This window comes from Mus caroli, chromosome 8 (assembly GCF_900094665.2).
Source record: "Mus caroli chromosome 8, CAROLI_EIJ_v1.1, whole genome shotgun sequence".
NCBI classification, from domain to species: Eukaryota; Metazoa; Chordata; class Mammalia; order Rodentia; family Muridae; genus Mus; species Mus caroli.
This window is the reverse complement of record NC_034577.1, coordinates 42,462,071-42,474,461: the sequence shown is the minus strand read 5'-3', so window position 1 is coordinate 42,474,461 and position 12,391 is coordinate 42,462,071. Positions and strand designations below refer to the sequence as shown.

The 12,391-nt window shown below is 37.4% G+C and overlaps 1 protein-coding gene and 1 long non-coding RNA gene across 4 annotated transcripts in view; one reads left to right on the top strand and one right to left on the bottom strand.

The window, feature by feature from the left end:
* Tenm3 (teneurin transmembrane protein 3) overlaps nt 1–12,391 on the top strand; it is a 1,292,348-nt gene that overhangs the window by 629,593 nt on the left and 650,364 nt on the right. The window lies entirely within an intron of this gene.
* The window catches only part of LOC115031755, a 27,959-nt gene continuing 20,863 nt past the window's right edge, over nt 5,296–12,391 (bottom strand). For all 3 annotated transcript variants that reach the window (XR_003837417.1, XR_003837415.1, XR_003837416.1), the window contains one exon: nt 5,296–8,322. This is a non-coding gene — a long non-coding RNA (uncharacterized LOC115031755). The remainder of the gene's footprint in view (nt 8,323–12,391) is intronic.

Here is a 12,391-nt window from a genome sequence, read left to right as displayed (position 1 = left end):
AGGAAGGAGGGAGGGAGGAAGGAGGGAGGGAGGGAAGGAAGGAAGGATTCCTTTTCTCCTATTCCCATACTTTTTGCGGTATTTTTTGTTTTTGTTTTTTGTTCTCTATTCTTTTGAAGAAAGGGTCCCACTAATCCTGTGTTCAAGTAATTCTGTCTTAATCCCTTGAGTGCAAAGGCTATACTGAAGTCCACTCTGTCCAGTTCTCTTGGTCTGTTTTATATTTAGAATGATAAAAACAGAAAGTGCACCAACAAGAACAATACAAGAATCACCATATTTAACACAATTTCTTAGAACTAAATTTGTGAATGCTTATAAATAGTTCTAAATTCATAATATGAAGGCTGCATTAACCTTTGAATCTGAATTTCACTTGAATAACCAACATATTAGAGCTAAAATTGATAATGTCCTTATTTTGAATACATGATTTGAATTGCCTCAAATTTAAGGCTAGCCTGGCAGCCATAATGAGTTCTAGGCCAGCTAAAGCTAAACAGTGAGACTTTATCTCAAAAAAATGTGGGGGCTAATATTTTGGTGTAATGAATATCTTATAAGGTTGGTCCATATCCTATGACTATACTATAACAAATGATCTAGATACTATTTATATATACTTAATTTTAACATATGTGTTATTATAATTTATAGTAGATTATACCATGATTTATATATGTATTATGATTATGCTATAATGTATATATATATTATATACTATTTTAAGTATATCATATACAATAAATAGTATAATAGATTATATAACATTATATTTATGATACATAGGTGATAATTTACAACTACTATATGGAGTGATTATTCTATAATTTCATGCATTTAGACTAGGTAAAGAATTGAACAATGCAGTTAGATACTGATTTATTTTTGCTATGATAGGAAGATACTATATTTACTCATATTCTATGAGAGCAAACACATTCCTCTTGATGTTACAAAATATAACCAGTAAGAGGATGAGTATATTTAGATGCAAAAGCAGGCAAGCCCCTTGTGTATACCTACAGGAATGCATGAAGAACAGGTACCTCTGTGACTCACAGCTCCCTTGGTTATGTGACTCAACCTGGGTCAACATATTGAGAAATGATTTTTCCCTCATTCCCCTAACCTCTGTCATTTAGATTTTGTTAAAGAAATGGATCTACAAGATGTGAGTTAAAATTAATGGTCTGCTATCCTACAAGAACATGCTTATAGGAAGCTTGGACATTGTGAAACTCTGTCTTTGGAGACAGACTGTATCAAACTCAAACTCCAGCACCAAACCCAGCCCGTGGGCTCCTCCTTCAACCTTGCTTGTGATTCATGACTTAAGAATGGATTTTACATCTAGTAATTGGTAGTGGGGTGAAAGAATATTTCTTGAACAAAAAAAAAGAAAAAAAGAAAAACCTTATTCTCTGTCAACTTCACTATCCACAAATACAACTTTGTTGGCATTCATCCATGTCCTCTCATCAGCGTCCAGGCCAGGACACCTTCAGCCTCTCTGGCAGAGTTGAGAAGCTGTGGCAGGCACCCCATGGCCCGCAAAGCCAAGAAAATATTTACCATCTGGCTCTTCAGAGAAAAAGTTTCCCTACCCAGTTAAAGAATACGGATACTTGAGTCGCTTGTTTTGGATCTTGATAGCCTAATCCAGAACTAAGGGTGGAGGGTTTTCACTAGTGACAGTGGGATTGATGATAATCATCAGAAAAATCTTCCCATATGTGATGTTAGTTTGATACCCGATGTACTTTCAAATGAAAGAGTGCAATTCCTCAAAGATGTGAGAAGATAGAATAGACAGCCAGCAATTTGGCATAATTTAGACGTAGGCTTGCTTGAAAGAGCAAGCTGAATCCAGGAAACAAATAGATGACTCAAACGATAGCAAGTCCAAACCCATTATAGTTCACAGAGCATAGGTAACTTTTAGACTAGGGTTTAGTGAAAATCTACACTTTGGAGCCTATTTATCCAACCAAGGCATGCGAGGGATGTTGTTAGCATATTGACGGCTTCCTATAATTTTCGTAGACATCCTCGGATCTTTAAAAGTCATGGTAGAGCATGTCAGGTGGCAGGAATGAAAATGGCTATAGATCATTTTCTCAAGGTCTCCCATGCAAACCATCTGGACTTGGAGTAAGACATTTAGAACCCAAGGACTCCAAATCAGTATTATCTCCTGTTTTGTAGTCAGCATTCTTTTGAAAGAAATGTAGTCTGACAGTAACTCGGCATTTAGAGATGTTTACTGTTCAAGCATTAAGGCTGGCTTTCTTGAATGCATTCTAGGAGTCTGCTCCTGGAAGTGATAAGCCATAACAGTCCTATTCACTGAGACCTTTTAATTGATGGACCAGAGGTATAATAAATCATAAGAATTCCTCGGTACCTTTTTATATACAATGGCCTTGGGTTTGACAGCCAAAGACAGAACGCCTGTCTAAAAGGCATCTCTTTTGTAAAATGATACATTCAAGAACAGGTTGATTATGTTTGCAGATACACAAGAAGATAACACACTGTGAACAAATACAGACGATCTAAATAGATATGTTTCTATGAATATGTGCTGAAGGAGTTTTTAATCTATGTCCTTAATTTGACAATCTACCTTTGCAATTCTGCTGGATCGCTTAAAGTGTGTTCCTCATTTTAAGGAAGACAGTTACAGAGAATCCCTTTTCTTATCTTGAAGGAAGCTTGGTAGCTTAAATAGGAATGGCCCCCACAAACTTATCTGTTTGAAAGTTCGGCCATATGGAATGGCACTATTAGAAGGTTTAACCTTTTTTTTTTTTTTTTTTTTTTTTTTTTGGTTTTTCGAGACAGGGTTTCTCTGTATAGTCCTGGCTGTCCTGGAACTCACTTTGTAGACCAGGGTGGCCTCGAACTCAGAAATCTGCCTGCCTCTACCTCCCAAGTGCTAGGATTAAAGGCGTGTGCCACCATGCCTGGCAGGTTTAACCTTATTGGAGTAGGTGTGGCCTTGTTGGAAGAAGTGTGTCACAGTGGGGGTCAGTTTTGACACATATTCTCAAGCTATGTCCAGTGTGGCTCATAGTCTCCTGCTGCCTTTGGCTCAAAATGTAGAATTCTTGGCTCCAACACCATGTCAGCCAGCATGCTTATACGCTTCTTGCTATGATGATAATGAACTAAACCTCTGGAACTGTAAGTCTGTCCCAATTAAATAGTTTTCTTCCTAAGAGTTGTTGTGGTCATGTTGTCTCTTCACAGCAATAAAACCGTAACTAAAACAAAAAGCATTTTGGCATATCTCAGATCAGGTATGAGATCCACATTTCCTCTTTTTGTGACACACTTAGAAAAATGGAGGAATAGATAAAGATCCGTGAACAACCCATTGTAAACAGAGTGAATCTTTTATTCCAATCGTCTTCTTGGATTTAAATACTCTTGCATGGACCACGGGTAACATGTTTTCTCAATTCAAAAATTTCCAACTATAGAACTAGATAATGCTCAAACTTCATATCAAGTCATGTATTTGACTTTTCATCATGGTAACAAAGGCCTGAGAGAAACAGTTTAATGAAGAAAAAAATTATTTGAGCTCATGGTTTCAGCAATTTTAACCCGTGGTTAAGGCTCCATTGCTAAGGGCCTACCATGTGCTGAGATAGATAGTTGAGATAGAAGATTATGGCATCAGGGGTGGTAAAGGAAAGATGTTCATCTTATATACACAGAGAGAATAGGAAGGCATGGAAAATAATGTCTAACAACATGTTCCTAGTGATATACTTTTTCCAACTAGACTCCATCTCTGAAATTTTTTATTCCCTCCTGGTAAGGCTGTTAGCTTGCAAAGTCATCAAAGTTGACTTCATTGATGGCAGTAAAGCCCTCACAATCCAGTAACAACTTCAAAGCCCATTAGTAGGCAAGCAAGCCTTTCACACATAAGCCCTTGAGAAGTATCTCAAAAAGATACGACAATGGACTCATATCTATTTTTTTCTTCTATTTTTATACTTCTTATACTTACTAAAAATTTCTCCTTTCTTCCAGATACCATTTTTCTTAGTTAATATTACTGTGTAGTAATTTCCACCCAGATGAAAATGTTCATCTTGGAGGGAAGATCTTTAAGACATAGAATGTTTTCAGAGGTAAAAGAAACATTCCATCCTGCAGGAAGCTGGGTAAACAACTCAAAGGTTTCAGGAATTCCCTGAAACTGACCAGATACACTAGGCTCCTGACTCCCTAAGTTTCTATAAAGAATTAGGTCTGCTAAGAGATATATTCAAACAACCACCCAAGTTTCAACCACCCAAGCCACCTGGAAGAAGTAGAAACAGCTGAACGTCTAGAAGACTCTTATGCCAGCCATGAAGCCTAGAAGAGGTTCACAGTAACAGAACCACCTGGAAAGGACTCTCTTAAACATGTTGAACTTCATGAAGGCTGTGTAGTAAGCTATAGGTTTCTAGAACTGATGATCCATCATCTACTTTGGGGTGGCCATTTAGTGATGCAGATGTCTTTGAGTCATTTCTGCTCCTGTTAGTAAACCCCCATCCAGATTTCTATAAGTAACCTCAATAAATCTCTGATGATAGCTTTAATTTGCTCTGTTGTTGGTATGCTGCCTAGGGTAAATTGATATTGTTCAATATATATTATACATTTACAAATAGATAGTATATCTCTGTTACATATAAATTATATAATATAAATAGAAATCATCTGTGTTACATATGGATGATATAAATGGACATTATATTATATACAAATGATATAATATAAATAGGTATATGAATTATACATTCACCAATAGAAATTGTAAATATAAATTGTTCAAGAATAGTGTCACACAACAAACATGACCACAGAGGTGTTTATCACCATGCACTCTGGAGGGGTGTTCTTGTCCTCCCTTGGGACACTGTTTCTCAGAACTGCATTTGTGTCTGGTCCCTCTTCCCTACTCTTGTTACTTTATGGGAAACAACGAGTTTCCCTATACAATACTCATCAGATCAGATTCCTCAGATGAGTTTGAAAAAGAACAAGAAAACATCATCTCTGATAATGTTTTGAAATATTCTGACCTTTTGTATCATCAAAGCTGAGGCCAGTTTACAGGATTTTATTTGGGTCTTCACAAAGAAAAGGATTATCAATGGTTATTGACATCCCTCAGATCAATGTGTATAAAATTATAGTGTCCTTTTTCTCTGTGTCTGTGAGGATCTTGTTTTCTTTGTTTAATGCGGAGTTCCCACTGGGGCAAGGACAGTAACCGGAATATCCACTCTCCTGTGTTTATTAATTGCCAGGTGTCAAAGCTGTACACAGATTAGGGTATATGAGTTTTATGCAGTTATTTCATCCTTTACATTTTTTGGTTGTATGTTCATTGCCATATTAATCTCTCCTCTGAGTGATGTTCTTCACGATTAGCTGTTAAGACCTTGGAGTTTCAGCTTCATATTGATTCTTCCTTGGATAAATTCCATTCACTCTTACTTTTAAAAAGTCAATACTATTGCTAGTTAAGGAACAGCTAGGAAACCTAGCCTGATGCTAGCTGTCTGGAGGTCATGCTTGAAATGTTCTTAATTCTATAGTTAATGATTTTATTAAGCCAGTACTTATTTGTCCTCCTCTGTAAATTATAAAATATATAAAGCTATTATGTTTAAACATCTAACTGCTATTCTGAAAGTTAAAACACATTTGCAATGAGAAGAAACTGTCTTCTAAATGGATGAATGCCTTTCAAAAATAGCATCATTTAATGAAGGGCATTCTACTCTTCTCTGGTAGTGACAAACTGTTTCAGACACAATGTTTGAAAAAGCAGCCCAGCTTTTTAAAAATTAGCTTTTATAGATTATGTTTGCTGTCTTAATTTTAGAAAGGATTTCAGATCATCCTTGTGTTTGGGCTTTTCCCCCCTACCTTGGGTTGTTTTTCTTAAGGTCATTCAACAGTTGAAAGGAGTCTACAAAGAAAGGGAAAGAGACATAGCTCTGCTTCTAGTGAAGAAGGCAGGAGGAAGAGACTGGAAGTTGTGTTTGGGGACTAGAAATAGATTTCACCTGCTCATTTTATCCCTACTCTCTATTACCAGAGATAATTGAGAGTTGACCGAACTTAAATGAATAATGAATATATACTAGCATATTTTTTATATATGAGAAATGAAAATGTAAGATCATTTCCAAGTACTTAAATTGTTCTACAACAGTGTTTCCTTAAATATAAGTCCACCTCGCCAGTAACATCAAAACCAAACACCAAATAAGTATTATGCACAAATGCAATATGCATGTGGAGGGGCAGGAATGAGAAAGAAGACAGGATAGAGCAAAGATGAGAGAGGAGAAAGAGAGGGAGGGAGAAAGAGGGAAAGAGAAGGAAATTTGCATGCCTTAAAAACGAGGATTCACTCTTACTCACTTTAATGATTTTGATGGAACTCAATCTAAATGAACTGTTTTAATTTTTTTTGCCCAGAATATGCTAAGATAGACACATAACTTCACCTTTTCCTAATGATTCAAAACCATCCTTATACATCTTAATGAGTAGAGCTCTTGCAAATACTGAAAGATGGCCAGACATTTGCCCTTTATACTAACTAAAGTCACACTACCTGGCTGTTTTTCAGTAACTCCGTCCAGCTCTTAATATTTTCCAGTTTTCCTCTTTTAAGTATTTCTTCTCTTCATTGGACACTTCACATTTCAAAGCCATAAATGGATTTGTTAAAATTATGTATTGAGTGAATGCAGTTACTGAGAACAAACTTTAGAAGTCGCCAAGAGTGGCGTGCCTGGGGGCATTTTTCCCATTGGGAATTTTGGACATCCACTTATAGCACCCATAATAAACCAGAACCTCTTTCCCCCTCTTCTTGCCTTATTTTTCTTTGGCCACACCACAGATACCCATACCATTAAGCTCCATCTGTAAATGGATTGAACAAATGAGAACCTTTTCTTAGTAAGGAAAGTGTATGTGCTTCCTTAGTAGAGTTCAAAGCTCGATTAATAGTCACGGAACAAAGTCTCCATTAAACATACAACATTAGGGTTGGGGAAAGCCAATGGGATACAATTCTGTGTTCCAAGAATACAGTGAATATCAGAAATCACAAATGATACCAGCCCCTATATGCATCATGCTTTTCTCTTGTACATACATATCTATAACAGATTAATTTATGAATCATGCCTAGTATATGATTTAACAACATGATAGCTCTATAAAAGCCTCCTCAAGTGGAGACTTTTACATTTCACTTGAAGAAGACACTAGCCAGTTTTTCTCTAACGTATTCAGTTTTCAGTATCGTGACTGAGATATTGCTAAGCATCACAGGGTGATTTGAATACAGACCCTACACTGTTCCAAAATGGTTCTGATCATGGAGGTAGCAGGCAAGATATACAGAGCAGATGCACTGACTAAAGAAATGAGTTATATTTTGGGCAAGAAGAAGCAATACAGAATGAGAATTTAACCCTGTACTCAAAATGTGGTGTAATTTAACACATATGTATGAATTGCTTCTAAAATTTTCCACCTACTATTTTTAGGCCACAGTTATGAAATTGTAAAAAATGAAACTAATAATAAGTGGGACTATTACATACTTGATCTGCACTCAAAATACATATAGTGCACATACACACAAGTGAAATGTTTTCTATATTTGTATATACAATCTATTGTCTTATATGTAACATAGGTGAACAAATTCTGTAAGTTCTCCCTCAGATACCATGGGTGCTAACAGTCTCATCGATGTTTGTATTCTCGTCAGTGAAGAAACACACAGTCAGTGACTGCTTTCCTACATGCTTGGATAGAAAAGTTATGACTTGGGGTGCTTAGTCTTCAAAACGTCAGAAACTATTCATGGAAAGTTAAATGTATGGAGCAGCTATAATCCAGTTATAAACCACTCTTTGGGGGTCCTTTACGTACTGGGCTCCATATGCAACAATTGAAATGTTAGTGCTGTAGGATTGCTTCGACTCTGTACTCAGTGAGAAGCAGGGTTTACTGAAAAGAGGAACTCCGTGCTAAGAAATTGTTTAGGAGCCCTCAACGGCTCAACAGAGTTCAGTGGTTAAGCTGTATAGTGCCCCATGGAAAAAGGTTCAGGTTGGCAAAATGGCTTCATCTCCTTTCACCAATGCACGGTGGACAGGAGTTCTTGATAGCAGTGTCTCCTCTTGAGTCCTTTGGTTTCCTATGACTTCTCCAGCTCATGGTGCCATTGAGATGGAAACACTTCTGCTTGGTTTGTCACAGCTCACATTCCTAAAGAGAAAACTAAGAGTCAACCAAAAGAAAAGGAGAGGCCTGTGATCTCTGACCCACCCCCACTCCACCCCCCACCCCCCACCCCCCACCCCCCGTCTAAACCATTAACTTTTAGTTTTAAGTTGAAAGAAAATATAAGAAATAAAATGGTAGAGACTTTGGTATAACATCAGCACCATACACGCACAAACTCTCCCCAAACCACTACTACAAAACAATTATAGATTTGGTAGAGTTCAAGAGCACATGTAACAGAGACCATTGGAAGCCTGTGCTTAGGCCTCAGTCTTCATCTTTTATTTTTGAGGGTTATTTTGGAGGGGGGGTGAGGGGATGGTTTTGTTTTTTTGTTTATTTCGTTTTGTTTGACCAGAAAGTGTGCACAAAAGTATCCTAAGGTGACATTTATCCATTGCTGTAGTGTCATACCCCAGTAGTTACTCTGCGCCCAAATCTTCATGTTCACCTATCCATCCCTTCCTTTTCTATTCCAGTGGCAACCAGTGATCTTTTCTGTGGCCACACAGGCTTCTCTAGAGTGCGATATAGTTGGGACCATACAGTATGTAGTCTGGAGATTGCCTTCTTTTGGTTAGTAGCATATATTCACATTTTGTCTGGGTTCTTTTTTACCACTGAGTAGCATTCCATTGCCTATGATGTGCCATGTCCAGTTTTCTATTGGCCAACTGAAGGGTATCATGGTCACTTCTACATTTAGGCCATTATAAATAAATATCTCTGAGGAAGTGTGTGTGTGCATGTGTGTGTGTGAAGTTTTCAACACATCCAAGTAAATACCAGAAAGAATGATGGTTGGATGTGGTGATAGGGTATGCTTAGTTTCATAAGGATTTTACAAACTATTTTCCAATGGGCCTTCCCAACTGGATTAGGGAGAGGCTTTGATACTCCATATTCTCATCAGCATTGATACTGTCAGAGGTTTGTACTGCGGCCATTCTAATAGGTGTATAGTGATATTTAGTTATTCCTTTAATTGCAACTATCTGGTAACATGTGTTCTTGGACTATATATCATAATTTGGCATATGTATGACTGTTTAGTATGGACTTTTAGCATTTTTGTCTTTTGGGGGCATTCATTTTGATACTGCTCAGTTTTAGGTGTTCTTTACCCATATGTCTAGCCATTGATTTTTATAGATATCTTTTACATATATCTTCTCTGAGGTTGTAACTTACTTTCTTGTTCTCTTGAGATTGTATTTTGTAGGTCAGTTTTTCAAATAGTAATTAATCCCAGTATATTAATGTTTTGTTGGGAATATTTGTTGATGAAGGGATAGACTGTACCACCAGGGATGTACACACAGGCGTTAGCAAGGACAACATCATTTATATTTTCCCCTGTGCTATCTTCTAGAAATTTTATAGGTTAGCATTTACACATAATTCTTATATCCATTCTGAATTAATTATGTACATTCATCTGTTACACAGAATGTCTATTTACTGGGACAGTCTTTCTCAATGCCTCTGGTACTTCGTTGTAGATAAGCATGTAGTTACGTGGATTTAATTCTGGACTCCCTAGTCCCACTGACCCTGTTCTTTCACCAGCCCCCACATTGCACTGATTATTGATGCTTTACAGGAGATCCTGATGTTGGGTAATGCCAGATCTCGGACTCGGTTCTTCTCCTTGAATGCTGAGTTAGCCATTCTAGGTCTTTGCTCGCCATAAAAACATTATGTTCATTTTGTTGATATCCACCAAAAAAAAAAATAAATAAATGTTGCTGAGCTTTAAGCTGAGGTTGCATTGATTTGTAGATCAAGATGAGAAAGCCTGGTTCTTTCAAATCACTGAGTCTAGGTCAGTGAGATGGCGGTTAGAGGATAAAGGTGCTTCCTGTCAAAGCTGAGAACCTGAGTCCCTAGAACCCACATGGTGAAAAGAGTTGACTCATGAACATTGACTTCTGGATTTCATCCCTTAGCATGGGTGCACACACACACACACACACACACACACACACACACTAAATAAATAAATAAATAAATAAAAATAGATAGGCAAACAAATGTATGTACATAATAAAAGTCTTAATCCTAATATCTAGATATATAATACTTTATTTAATTCTTATTTGACATCATTAATTCAAGTAGTTTTCACATCATATTAAATATTAATATTAATTATTATTAGTATTAACTTAGCGAATGCCATTTCAAGAATTAATATAAATGATAATACTTTAGTTTCAAACTCTACTTGATAACTGCCAATAAACATTATAGAAGCAATTTTGTATATTAGCATTATTTCCTACATAGATTATTATAATTTATAATGGCATTACTTCGAGAAATGTTTTATAGCTACTTTCAGCTGTTTTTGTATAAATTACCTCATCATCTGTAGTCAAAGATAGTTTTGTTCCTTTATACCTTATCAGTATACGTTGTATTTGTTTTTCCTACCCAGTTACATAAGCTGGGATGCCCTGCCCTGAACCCTGTTAGTATGCAGCATTGAGAGGCAGTACGATGTTGGAGAGATTCAAGTTTCTCATCATTATATAATATGTGATATAGTGTTATACATGTGTGTATATATGTGTGTGTACATGTGCACATGTATGTGTATATGTATTATATATGTATATGTATATATATATATATATATGCTCTTTATTCTCTAACTTAGTGACAATTCTTTATCTTTTTCTGTTTTTCTCTTTTCTTTTCTTTTCCTTTCTTTTCTTTTTCTTTTAAAGACAAGTTCTCAATGTGTTGCCCCGGCTAGCCTGGAGCTCGCTATGTAGACTAAGCTGGCCTTGGATTCACAGAGATTTGCTTACCTCCACCTCCCAAGTCCAGGGATGAAGGGTATGTGCCACCACAGCTGGCCTTTCACTGACAAGTTCTAATCACAATCGGGGGTTGGACTTTGTCACATATCTTTTGTGCACCTATTGCTATAACAACGTGACCTTTCGGGGGTTGGACTTTGTCACATATCTTTTGTGCACCTATTGCTATAACAACGTGACCTTTGCTTATTAGCTTGTTGGTGTGCTGGGCTGTATTAATCCACCTTTGAACTAGTCTTGTGTAACTCAAAATGAGTCCCACCTGGTCATGGTGTGTGCTTCTCTGATGCATCATTGGATTTGACTTGCTAATGTTTTTGTCAAGAATGTGTGCGTCTGTGCTCAGATGTGTGAAAAATACCTGTCAGATTTGGAATGTAGGTTTTATTGAAAGGCATACATGAAATGCTAGGTACACAGAAAGTGCTGCATATAGGTCTTTAGCAATGTAAAGGAGGAGCGGGGAGAATCCCACACAGCTAGACCCAGTGGCTAGGTCTCAGTCTTTTAGGAAACCTGTGTCCCAGCCTGTGAACTTCACCAGAGCTTCTCATCCCTCCCTCCCGACCCCTCCTTCCCTCATCCCTTTACTCAGTGGGAGAGGATGGCTGCAAGAGCCGTGGAAGATATTTCCCCTTTCCCAAGTAGCCATGGCTCTGATAAAACACCAAGAAAGACATTTACCTTTCACAAAAGTTTCTCCTGAGGTCAGAACTTGCACAGAAGAACACAAGGGTCTGGCATAGTTCAGAACAGTTCCTTGTCCTCTCAGCATAAGGCATGGGGCAATGATTCTTTCGTGATTACCATGAGGACCTGGTACAGCTCCTGGAGGTGCCACCCACTAAACTGTGACTTTCCCCACGACTGAGTGCCCTGCGCTGCTCAGCGTTCATGTTTGGCTGTTCGGAGAGTCCCATAGTTCATCAGGCACAGCTCAGCTGTTGCTCCATTGCCTGCTTCCTCAGAATTCGGCGGGTCAGCGTCTCTGCATTCTGATGTTTCCTATTTGCTTGTCTGATTTTCAAAAATCGGAAGCTGGTTTCTCCCTGTGGCTTCCGGTTTCTCTCTGTGGCTTCACCTCCTTAATAGGTCTAAGAAAAATTGTTCTTTTTTTTTTTTTTTTTTTTTTTTTTTTGTTTTTTTTTTTTTTTTTTTTTTTTTTTTTTTTTTTTTTTTGTCATGAAAAAATGAAGGCTCCTACTCAACTTACACCCCATATT